Genomic DNA, 11,643 nt, shown 5'->3' with positions numbered 1-11,643 from the left:
TCAGATAAGAGGCAAAGAATGGTGAGGTTCTTGGGTGCATGATTTGGGTAAGCTTCCTATACAGCTACAGGCCAGAAATACAGACTTTCTCTTATGTGGTAGGAGCATCCCTGTGTTCTTTAGGACCTCACAACACTACAACTATAAAGTGTTTCCTCTAACACCATCAAACAAAAAAAAATTCAGTTAGTGTTGCTTAGTTGGAACCTCCAACTTGCTGTACACTGTTTGAGAAACTGTCTCTGTCTCTCTGTGTCTCTATTTTTCTCTCTTTCTCTTCTCTCTTTCTCTTTCTCTGTCTGTCTCTCTCTCTCTGTCTGTCTCTCTCTCTCTGTCTCTCTGTCTCTCTGTCTCTTTCTCTCTGTGTCTCTGTGTCTCTGTCTCTGTCTCTCTCTGTCTCTCTGTCTCTCTGTCTCTCTGTCTCTCTGTCTCTCTCTCTCTCTCTCTCTCTCTCTCTCTCTCTCTCTCTCTCTCTCTCTCTCCCCTCTCCTTCACTCTCTCTCTCAACACTGCCCTAGCAGAGCATCTCCACCAAAAGCCCAGTTCCACATTCTTGGTGGCTGTTGCAACTCCTCCCATGAAGTTGCCAAAAGCCCAAGTCCCTGCCAAAAGCATTCAGTTTTTTATATTTGGGCATAAACCCAGTTTGTGGTTGACACATCATCAGTCCTTTCCTACAACCTATATAATCTCCATGTTTTAGTTCATGTGTCTTGCTTCTCCATCCTATACCTCTGGGGCTGGAGAACTCATCTGGGAGTTGCTTTGCTCATATAAGCCTGTTCAGCTTGATCTGGCTTACTACATTAGCAGGAGAAACATATTATCTTGATACAGAAAACCTATTAAGTGTCTAAATTCTAATATTACACATAAGACATAAAATAACTAAATATTTGAGAAATAAACACATCAAAATAGATGTAAATACGCACAGTAAGCTACTGTCCACTTAGTAATAGTAAAAATAGGCAGAGACAAGAAGAGGGAGGGTTGACTGGACTTTAACCCTTAATGAACTTGCCTTTACATATAAAATTTAGTTTTTAAGATTAAGTCAATAAAAAGAGTTGGAAAATCATATATAGCTGGCAAGTGAAGATACAAATGGAGTGATGATATTTTTTACTGTGATATTGAATAATTTCCCCTTTAGTGTATGTAATAAGAAATCACAAAATTATTTCAGTATTTAGCAGAAGTAATTTCCTCTCCCTTGATGACAGAAAATAGTCATCTGGACATAAGAAGTATCTGTAAATTTCTCTTCTTCCAAATAGTCACAGCAAGTTACAAAGATCCTTAAATGAGAAGGTATACTTCCATCCTGCTGGCCTAAGGAACTCTGTCACCTTTTAATCAAAGTTGCTTTCCAAGTGAGAGATGTATGCATGAAAGTGAAATTTGTGGCTTTCTTACTTTATGATCTACTCTAAGCCTCTAGAAAGTTTGAGAAAACAATTTGGTTTGGTTTTGAGAGGAAAGAGTCATTAGCTAAGCCTGTGCTTTCCAAATGTGACATGACATTTCCCAAGGCACATTGGTGAAGTGGGGATGGGGAGCTGAAAGCTACATTGCACTTCCATAACGATCACAGTGCTACTGTGTCTCTGACAATACCCACTAGACTGTGAGATTGAAGCCACCAAGCCACAGCCATACCACATAACCCTGCACATCCGTAGCTGTAGCTGGGAAAAGGGAAACAGGAGGGACTGTGGTCAAGCAGACTCTGAGGTTTGAAAGTCATGTTGTATTCGACAGAGGCATCTCTGACTTGTCAACTTACTGGTGCTTCCTCGGTGATGCCTGATTTGTTTAAATGTATTTGTCCTTATAATACATTGGCTGACACTTTGTTAGGAAATACCTTCCTATGCATGGTCTTCAATACTTAGTGAGTAGTTTTGTTTTGTTGTTAGTATGGGGGGATTTTTTTTTCTTCTTCATTCCTTGAGGCATGGAAAATATTGCTGAGACACCAAGAATCTTCGGAACTGGGGGATTTCTGAGTCCTCTAGCCTCTAGCATTAAAATCACACCTAAGAAAGCCAAACTAAAAAGTTTCCAGATAGATGGTATCTGCATAGAAGTGTTGGATATTATCCAGCTAACTTTAAATGAAATTCTAAAAGTTTGTATTCGTTTATATTAATGGTACATTGTAATGGTTTCATTATGACCTTTTCATACATATGTATAATCTGTCACTTATATTTACCCATTAACCTGTTTTCTCAGTCCAAATCCTATTGATCTCCATTTTCTCCCAACTAGTCTCCTTCTACTGTAATGTCTGCCTTTTTTTCCTTTTGTGTACCAATATGTTTAATTAGAATTACCTACAGGGGCATGGGACATTGCAAAAGGCTGCCTCTGCTCTCTCCTCCTTTCCCTAGATACCACTAACTGCCCCAATCTATGATGGACTGTTGAGATGCTCAAACTTGTATATGCCTTCTGTAGGTAATTGAAGCTGCTGTGTGTTCAAGGGTAGAAATAACCTCTCTCCATACTTCAATGTATCAGGTGGCAGTCTGTGATAAATTGTCAGTTTTTAGTGGGAGCAATTTATATTGTCCTATGATTTGTGCTTGAATGTCCAGATAAACTATACCAGAACTTATCACGGAGGTGAATAGGAAGGCCCAAGGCATCATGCCCTTTGTACATTTAAGCTTATTCCTTTTTTCTTGATCACCCACATCTCCTTTGGCAGGAATGGATACTGGTGTGCATAGGCTATCAGGAAGCAGGTGCTGAGCGCTGCACTGTGAAATTATGTGAGTTGAAACCATGAGCATGAACTTGAACTGAGATTTAAAGGGAGCCGGGGAGTTACTGTCTGTTTGTTTTTATTTATTTTTATTTTTGAATGAGTATATAGGATGTTATATGTCATTAGGATGCTTTGAAAGTCACAGAGAACCTTGCACATCCATATTCATTGCGTTTGTGTGCATAATAGCAAGGAAATGGAACCAGTCTAGGTGTCCAATCACCAGGTGAGTGGGTAATAAAAATATGGATCATACACACAGTGGAATTTCATTCATCTGTAAGGAAAAAATGAAATCTGCAGGAAAATGGTTGGATCTGGGAAGCAGAATAGTAAGCAAGGTCACTCAAAAGCAGAAAAACAAATGCCATATTTTCTTCTTCAGATGCAAATCCTGGGCTGTAATGTATTCAGGTATGCATATAAATAGGTGTAAGTGCGGATAGGGCTGTAAAGAAGTAGAGAGGAGGTCCAAAGAGGGTCTTGATAGGTTGATTAGGCCATCATCTAAATCAATACAGAGGAACCTCACTGTGCATTGGATTACAGGACTTGAATGGTCTGTGACACTATGTGTGCCCTTCACCATCAGCCTCTATGTTTCAGTTTTGCATTCACAGAGAAACAAAGCATTGCTAATCCCCTGAACCTTTCTTATGTAAGCTGCTTTGAGGGATTTTGTCAGGAGGATAAAATAACCTTGTATCTGGGTAAGGCAGATGGCTTAGTGATTAAAAGCACTTGCTGTTCTTGTAGAGGACCAGAATAGGATCACCAGCACCCACATCAGGCAGATCACACATACTTGTCACTTCAGCTCCTGGGGATCTGATTCCCTCTTTGGGCCTCCATAGGCACATATGCAGACACATACATAGAAACAAAAGTAAATAAAGCTTAAAAATCCTGTGGCAGTTACTATGTAATCTCTTCAATCAGATTACACCTCCAGTTGGTTCCATACAGCCTTTTCTTGCTTCAGAACCCCTTAAAAGAGTTCCAGAAATAAGCAAAACAAACCTCAAGGTTGTTCATGTAGCATGCCTTGTCTAGCCTTTTGAAAATTGGCTATTATTCATTTCTGAAATTTGGTCTTCTACTACCAACCACATCAAATGACTCCCAGTTCCCACTGCCCTGTGAATGGTTCTATATGGTTTAACTCTGGTGAACAGTTGTAATATGCTAGTGATATATCTCTAAAACTCAATAATACCTTGTGGAATTTGTGGGAAATATGGGAGAATCACATATGGGATTCAGAGAAAGGGGAATTCTTATGGAGGAAAAACCTACAGCAATAATGATGCATCTAAATCATGCTGCAGAGAAAAGAGTAAAGGACAGAGAGAACACAAGGGGTATGGGCTTTGCGAGCAGAGAGAAGTCCCAGAGGGACTAGACAGCAGATGGCTTTCAGCACTTGGTTTGTTTCTACTGCTATCTCAGTTGTTTCTGTTCTTGTCTCTTTCTTTCAAACCTCTGAAAGGTAATGGAATGTATTTTATACTGAAGAATGGGAGAATATTTGGAGGAAAGAAGTGGACCAGCAAGAGGGAAGTCAGAGGAACACAAAAGGGCAGTTAGATTGGGGGGGCAAACAGGAACAAAGCCTATTGATCCATCTGTATGAAACTGTTATGAGAAACGTAACTTCTTTTTCAATTATTTCAATTATGTGTATGTGTGGGGGCGGGGATGTACATGTAAGACCAGTGTCAATGTGTTGGTGGAGGCCGCAAGGTTTCAGTTGTCCTGGAGCTGTAGTTACAGGTGGTTGTGATCACACAATGTGGGTGCTGGTTGTCTACAAGAGCAGTGTGGAATCTTAACTGCTGAACCATTTCTCCAGATTTGAGACTGCAAGCAAAATTTGATTTAAAAAAATACTCTTGATAGAAAAATGCCACTAACTTACTAGACAGCAATGATGAATTCCTTTGCTCAAGGAATTCTTAGATTACGTGAACCATTGATATATACCCATTCCTTCAGCAAACCCTACCGACATGCACCCACCACAATGAGGCTACCTTAAATCCCCTCTCCTGATAATGAGATTGATGACTACCTTATATGCCATCCTAGATCCTTCATTGAGTGGCTGATAGAAGCAGAGAAAGACACCCACAGCTAAACACTGAACTGAATTCCTAGAACCCAGTTGCAAAGAGGAGTGATGAGCAAAGGAGTTAAACTCACAGAGGCAGCTCACCTTAACTGGGGGGAACTCATGGACCCCAGACTGGTGACTGAGAGGCCAGCATGGGACTGATCAAGACCCCCTGACCTTGGGTGTCAGTGAGGCAGTTTCAGCAGTCTATGGGGCAATCTAGGTGGTAGTAGATCAGTATTTATCCCTGGCATACAAATTTACTTTGGAAGCACATACCACTGGAGGGATGCTCTTTCAGCCTGGACACATGGGGGAGGGTATAGGCCCTGCCTGGGAAGATATGACAGACTTTGAAAATCCCCCATGGAGTGCTTTACCCTCCCTGGGGAGCATGGCAGGGAATGGGTGGGGGGTGAGGGGAGGGAGAGGGAGCTGGGATTGACATGTGAATCGAGCTTGTTTCTAATTTAAATAAAAAGGAAAAGATATATACCTATTCAATTACATTGACTTATAATTATTAGTGAAAAATGATACTTTAGCTTTTTGCTTGCCTTTAATGTGTATATACACAGCCATTTCCCCACTTGACAGAAATAAGTGTTTTTGGTGGTACTGTCTTCATCCTCCACTGTTCCCTTTAACTTTTTGGCATTACTAGCCACCAAGGTTACCAATACCAATTTATAACACCAAAACATATTCCATCCATTTACAAGATCTAACCTTGGCATATCCAACCAGTCGTCTGCCTGTAATGGACAACAGACAACTACTACAGGTCAATAGACCAGCACATGGAAATAGGCAATCCTGGAATTATAACATAGGTCCTTACTATGTAGCTACATCTGAACTCTCTTCTCCATTCAAAGTTAGGGATCCAGCTAGGGCAAAAGTTCCTGGGAAAGTTTCTTTCTTTAAATATCTGTATATACGCATGAGCGTGTTCATCCTTTGTGTGTGTGTGTGTGTGTGTGTGTGTGTGTGTGTGTGTATTCTTGTGTGTCTGTTACTATACAACATTTATTTATGAAGATTTATTTAATTTTAATTGTGTCCATGCCTATGCATGTGAGTGCAGGTTTTCCTGGAGGCAAGAGGTTTCAGCTTCCCTGGTGTGTTAGACACTGGCAACATAAACAACCAAAGTGAGTGCTGGGAATTGAGCTTGGATTCACTGAAAAGCAGTTTATGCTCTTAACCCGGAGTCATCTCTCCACCCCCACAAAACATTTTCTGAGAGGTGACAGCCCCACTCTTCATTAGCTTACGGCTGTTACAAGCTCCTGTGTAGTGTCTTTCAGTTACTGGTATCAAAGGGGATTCAGAGAGTTCTTTTCACATCTTTCCTATAAAAAGACCTTGAAATCTGTCACCAGATTCAGAAAGTAGCAGATGCAACTGGACATTAATGACTTTTCCTGGACTGAGACTGCAGAGTGAAAAAGAATCTGGGGACAGTTGCTACTGGGGTCACAACCTACACCTGCTTCCTTGGAAATAAGCCACAGGAGCCAAATGCCAAGAAGAAAGATTTAATGGCAATTTTGATTAATGATTAGAGGCTGAGTGTGTACAAGCAATAGAAAATGCCAAAGGCTGTAGTCAATGTCCCCTATACTCTGTGAAACCCACTGGGTTCTCATGATGGGGATCTGAGGAAGATTCCTTCTTGGTCCAGCAAGGAGAGAGGCCCAGATAGTTTTAAAAATGCCTGGAGCAATGGTTGTCACAAACTCAAGGAGAGGAAGTAGGTTTCACTGGAAACCTTTCTTAGACATGGGAAGGCATTATCTGTGTTAAGCCATTTCTTAACTTGCAAAGTTGGGGGTGAGGGTAGAGGATACCAGGAAGCTGTTTCAAGACAATATCTGAGTCTTGGGCCACTCTGAGACTAAAATTGGATCCTAACAACCCTTTCTCTTGTAAGCACATTGTCTTCGCACCCTTTGCAGTAGTGGGGATTACAAACAAGAGTGCAAGGAAGCAGCCTTCTCTGAGGTAGAATTCTTAAGGAAGCCCACAGGCAATGGGAGTGAGAAGACACTGGAAATTAGGTAGGCTTCTGTTTTGTGCCCATATTTAAGCATGGCTCTGCCTCTCACTCCAAGACCATAAATTCTTATAAGGATTGTCTTTCTTACATTTTTCTCTTTTTATCCAATTCAATGCTTCTGTCTGTCTCTGTCTCTCTGTCTCTCTCTGTCTCTCTGTCTCTCTCTCTCTCTCTCCAGGATTTATGTATCCTAGGTTGACTTTTAACTTGTTATGTAGCCAGAGATAAACTTTAATTTCATGACCTTCCTCTCTATACTTCCTACGTGTTGAGATTAGAGTCCTGAATCACCATGGTTGGTTAAGGCAGTACTGTGGATAGAGCCCTGACTTCATGAATTCTAGGCAAGCTCTTCACCAACTCAACCAGATTCCTAGCTCCAATGTCTGAATTTTAACAATAGAAATACAAAATGTACAAACAATCAAAACAAATGACAGTATGAAAGAATTAGTATTAAAACTACACATTAAAAACATGAAAAAAAGAGAAACCTTTCCAAATTATCAGGCAGGAATTGAATTTATTTTGTTAAGAGAATTAATTTACAAAAGAAAGAAATACAGAAAAAAAACATGTAAATAGAAATCACAAGAAAGAGGTACAAGGGCAGAATATATATTTTTTTAAATAATTAAATATAAATGAAGACGGTCTTTGAGGTCATCAGTGAACTAGACATGCTAAAGGTCAGATTCAGTAAGACTGAAGCTAACTAAATGGGAAGTTTCCAAGAGTCTTAAGAAAACTGCATGGGGTTAAACATAGAAGGCATTAAAACTCCAAAGAAGAGTCACCAAGAAGAAGAAATATTTGAGCTAATCATGATCAGGAATTTTCCCATAAAGAAATAACAGTGCAAATAATAAACAAATAAGAAGTAGCATACACACAAAAGAATCCTTTTATATTTAACAAAATCAGTCGATCAAGGGGCCTGGTAGATGGCTCAGTGCATAAAAGACACCTGCCACCAAGCCAGATGACTAGTTTATGTCCCCAATACCACATGGTGGAAGGAGAGAACCAACCCCTAAAACTTATGCTCTGATCTCCACAGGTATGTTTTGTATAGGCACACACAAATAAACATAAAAGTTGAAAACACATTAAACATAAGAGTAAAATAAAGTTGTCATCATTTCTCCTTGATGTTGATTATTTCTCTCTCTTCTGTTACACACACACACACACACACACACACACACACACACACACACATAGAGCAGCCAAGAAGAGAAGTATAAGGAAATGCTTTATGAAGCAGACAAATTAGATAGAGTTGAGCCTGAGGGCTAAAAAGGAAACTATCAAAACAGAAAGAGCTTAGAAAATATTTATTTCCTATTCATCTAAAAGGTGACTATCTATCATTAGTAATGATTAGTCACATATTTTTGGGGTGGTCACAGCATGTGCTCAAATACATGAACGGCAGCCATGGCAACATGAGGTTTTGTTGGCTTTAGTTTTCTCCTTCCCTCCCGGCTATTTCTTTTTTATCTTTCTTGAGTCCTTGGTTCAAAACTATGAGTATCTACTGGACAGAGTGAGGTAATTCTGGACTAGAAGCTTGTGTTTGGAGAATCTTCCTGGGAGCCAGGCTTCCTGCACCCTAGTATTGACTCCAGGAACTGAGGGAGGGATTTGGTAACAAGAGACCTCTCAACACAGCATTGAAATGTTATTGTGTTATCTGAAGAAAGAGCAATGTCAAAAACATCCAATATAAGTGATAGAATAACCAGTAACAACTTTTTAAAAAGAAATATAATTTGTGAGGACTGGAAAGATGGCTTGGCGCTTAAGAGTACTTGTTGCCCTTTCAGAGGACCAAGGTTCAAATCCTTGCACCCACATGGCAGCTCACATCTGTATTTAACTCCAATCTCAGGGTATCTGATACACTTTTATGGCCTCCCTGGTACACAGACATACATGCAGGTACAACATCCATATGCATTTAAAACACACCTTTTAAATAAATGAAAGCACTTGGTGATTGAAGTCTCGGAGCTCTATAATACAGAGAGGGCTGTGTGAGGAACTGCCATTCTGATTTCCGTACACAACGATAACAACTACAAGGAACATATGCCAGGAGGCTAGTTGGAGAAAGCAGAAATTTGGAAAGAGGGCTAACAAGATGCATCAGTGGGTAAAGGTGCTTGCCACCCAGACTGATGACCTGAATAAAATCTTTTGTACTCATAAGATGCAAAAGAATTATCTTCTGAAAGTTGTCCTCTGACCTCCATAGGACTGCAAGGATAAGTGAGGACTCATGCACTAAAAATAAAGCTTTGGGACAACAACAAAAAATGTAAAGGAGCTCTGTCATGAAGCCATTATTTGCCACTATTTGACCTAGTTTGCTTTGGCTAAGTGAGAGTCATGATAAAGACACCCTATTTTAGGCTCAGACATCCAAGTTTGGCAAACTCACAAGGGTGTTGCCACATATGGATGTCACCCTTACAGTCTAGCCCCAGATGTGGTCTCTTAGCTGAAAACAGTCCTCTCTCTCACACACATAAAGTGCTTTTGGGGTTGTGAGCACACCATATGGGGGCCTCCAGTTGTGATATCTCTGCTTCATTTTAACTGTCCTTCATGGCTACTCTGTACAGATGAGGTCCCAGGTCCCAGCAATGGGTGTATGGCAGCATTAGACCACAGTAACAAATCACTGTGTGGTCAGTCAACTACCTCCAAGGAATGAGAATGCAGGAGAGTAAGGATAAGTAAATGCACTCTGTAAAACCTGCTATGTGCCTTCTGTTTCTAATGAAAGTACTCTTCTCATATTTATTACATAGGGTAGACATGACTGCTATAAAGCTTAAGCATGTTTTAATTATATTTCTATTCTACTCTGTTTCATTTGTATACAATCATGTCTCCCTGGTAACTCACTGATTAAACAGGAGTGATTGCTATGGAGTCTATGCAGGAGTGAAGGGATTAACCTGAATCCACTATGAGATAGCAATGGGAGGTAGAGCTACTGGGAGTTGAAAAGTACTGCAAACAGTTTCATAAGAAAATCTCCTGAGTTTCCTTCCATTCTCTATTGACTTTAGGTCTGACCCTCTCAAAATGTCCTTTTCATAAAGGTATTGTCTCCATGAAGGAGAGAGGCATCCACACAAGGAGAAAACTTGTGCTGCAAACTTGCAAACTGAATCTTCCATATAGTAAAGAGATAAAATGAGGAGCTTAAAATTCACACACCCACACCCACTACTTTAAAGCTGTGTTTATTGCTCGAACTCCCAAGTGAGGAGAGATTTTTCATTCAGAATTGACTTAGGACCGTTGAGAGTGAATTCCATTTCAGCACAAAATGTGAGGTTGTGCATACTTGTTTCCTATTTGAAATCAGTCGTGTTTGTTTTACAGAGGATGACTTTACGGCTCCTGTGATTGGCCCTTATTTCCCAGGAAGGTTAAATGATTGTACTTAAGCTGAGGGGAGACACCATGTCTGGAGGCATTCACATGCAGCAAGCCTGAATCTCCCAGTCACCACACCTTGGAGATATACAGTGATATATCTCACAAGTTCTCATTGTTGAATCTTTGTGAGTGATGATTGTGTATATCTGTGTGCATATGTTAGTGAGGGCTGGGTTGTACGAAGGACATCTTGCACGTCAGTCCTCACCTTCCGACTTGTTTGAGACATGGTCATTTTGTTGTTTGTTGCTGTGTCCACTGTTCTAGGCAGATGACAAGCTCCCAGGAATTTCCCCTTAGACCACCCCATAGGAGTGCTGAGATTACAGATGCATGCTCAACCTTATCATGGTTTCATGCTTTGCCCGCTGAACGATATCACAAGCTATTTAAAAGTTACTTAACCAATCATTAGTAAGAAGACAAAAGGAAGGAGGACGGAAAATGTAAAACTAATGGAGAGTCTTTTATAGGTAGTACACTTTGGCAAAAAATTCTCTCCTGTATTCTCTCTCCTTCCATGCCCCACGTCTCACTCTCTTGAACTCATTCACTCTCTCTGTTTCATTTTTCTCTCCATTCTCTTTCTTTTTTCCTAGCCTTCTTCCTACTCTCTCTGTTTCTCTTTCCCTACCTTTGCCCACTCCCCTCCCTCTCTCATTCTCTGACTTTCCATCTTTTCTTTCTCCCTCAAGCTGGTCTTGAACTCCCTTAGTGTCCAGAATCACCACAGAGTATCTATCTTCTTCCCTCAGCCTCCAGGGTGCTCAGATGACAGGTAAACTGTAACATCCTGCCTTCTCTCACCTTATATCTGTCATATATTATTGGGAAGACACTTTGTTGAGCATAACTTTCACCCTGAGTGAAATGAAGGAAAAAGTCCACTATCAATGTGTTTGGCATCAAAATAACAATAAAGATATAATGTGGGTCCCATGAAATATAAGATATATTGAACCTGGCCTTAAATTATTCCATTGTGATTCAAGAACACTCATTGTTGTCCAATGAATATCATGATTACTTTCTGTAATAAAATGTCTCGTTATTTCTATTATTAACATACAGTATTATACCAGTAATGGAGTCATGTGATATCTCTGCAGCAATATACAGTAATAATGGTCAATGTGAACCACTAATTCTCCATATGTAGCTAGGAATCTGTACCTTTGCAATATCTACTAGTCACTACTGATTCAAGCCAACATTTTAAAGTTTCTAATG

This window comes from Mesocricetus auratus, unplaced genomic scaffold (assembly GCF_017639785.1).
Source record: "Mesocricetus auratus isolate SY011 unplaced genomic scaffold, BCM_Maur_2.0 Super-Scaffold_100676, whole genome shotgun sequence".
In the NCBI taxonomy this organism is placed as follows: domain Eukaryota; kingdom Metazoa; phylum Chordata; class Mammalia; order Rodentia; family Cricetidae; genus Mesocricetus; species Mesocricetus auratus.
Note: the sequence above shows the minus strand (reverse complement) of the source record.